The following is a 1,815-nucleotide window of genomic DNA, read 5'->3' on the forward strand; positions in this document are numbered from 1 at the left end:
AGACTGTTATTTTTTTCCTTAAATATTCTGGCTATTTTACCTTACTGAATTCTCATTTTTTTAGTTTCAAGATATATCTCATATTTTAAGGTCATTCTGAGATCTGATGACCCTCCTTCATTTTGGTGGAAGTGAGAAAGGACCCTGTGTAATATTAAGAAAACTCACAAAAACACCAAGGCATCAGAGTCGGACCTGACTCCTGGCTGACCCTCCATTGGGTTTTCAGAGCCCTACATTAAAAGAGATGAAGTTTTATGATCTTTTGTTCTTAAGACACTCTGGCTGCACCTTCTCCAAGATCCATGAGATAGTCAATATTCTTTTCCAACAGCACAGTTCAAAGATCTCAATTCTACTTTCATCCTTATTCATTGTCCAGCTCTCAGCAACAGGACAAGTGATTGACAAGACCATGGTCTGAATCAGGCTTACCTTAGTCCTCAAACTAATATCAATGATCTTCAATAATGTGATGAAGTCTCTGACTTCAGACTTTCTTAGTGCAAATTGACTGAGATTCAAATTAGATAAAGTCATTTACAGTTTCAATCTTTTTACCATCTATCATGATGTTATATATTGGACCAATAGTGATAATTTTTGTTTTACTATTGAGATGCAATCCATATTGAAGGCTTCAGTGTTTGATCTTCTGCAGCAAATGTTTCAAGTCCTCCTCACTTGCAGTAAGCAAGATTGTTTAATCTGCATACCAAAAGTTATTGATGAGTCTTCCTCCAATCCTGATGCCACATTCTTCTTCATAGAGTCCATCTTCTCAAATAATTTTCTGAGCCTATGGATTGAATAGGTATGGAAGAAATTTACAACACTGACATACATCTTTATTAACACGTTGTTGCACACTTCTATTTGATGACTGTGCTTAGAAACACATTTTTTTTACTGTCATTTCCATCATTACAAACTATGTCATGTTGGTGCTCTGTTTGCACAACAGCTTTATAGTCTAAAAATAGGTTTGAATGAGAATAATTAAGTGTTCTGAGATTCCCATTCTTCTCAATGTTAGCCATAATTTATTATAACCCACAAAGTCAAATGCTTTGCATACTCAACAAAGCACTAGTAGACATTGTCTGGGTATTTGCTTTAAGCCAGAATAATCTGAAATCAGCAATGATACCCCTAGTACCATCGTCTCTTCTAAATCCAGCTTGATCATCTGACAACTTTCTGTCTTTCACTCTTCTAGTAATTTTTAATGATTTTCAGCAGTAATAGTAACTCCACACTCCCAATCAAACCCAAGTTGTCGAATTGATCGTGACTCAGTGAACGTCCATCATGTTTCTAATACTGGACTGGAAGAGGCTGGCCATCTTCCTCCCTTTAAGCTATCAGGTGAAATAAAACAGAAATCAAGTTGAACTTTTGATTAGCAATGAGGAAGACACTATGCTACCTCTGTTCCTTAAGACTTTTTTAAAAGAAATATTTTTATTGGGTTTTCTTTTTTTTTTTTTACACCGTCTGTATTCATTGTTCTTTTTTTATGTGTTTTTTTATTAGTTTTAATGAACATTTACAGGGATTTGGGGTTTTCATTCCTTCATTGCTGCACCATTCTCTCTACCCTCCTCCCCAGTTTGTTCTTCTTCCCCCGCCATCCGAATGTCTGTTTTAATTGTCCAATTGCCACAGTGCTTGACAAAGTCAGTTCTAATTAATCTCCTTTGTCAGTGTGTCCTTTGCCATTACCTATCACTCCTCCCTGAGAGAGACTTCACCCTGATTCATAAAGAAAAGGGGATGGCGTATTCTCTTAGCTACTTCCTGCTGAAAAGGGAC

This window comes from Elephantulus edwardii, unplaced genomic scaffold (assembly GCF_000299155.1).
Source record: "Elephantulus edwardii isolate Elephantulus edwardi_28Jun2011 unplaced genomic scaffold, EleEdw1.0 scaffold00539, whole genome shotgun sequence".
NCBI lineage: Eukaryota > Metazoa > Chordata > Mammalia > Macroscelidea > Macroscelididae > Elephantulus > Elephantulus edwardii.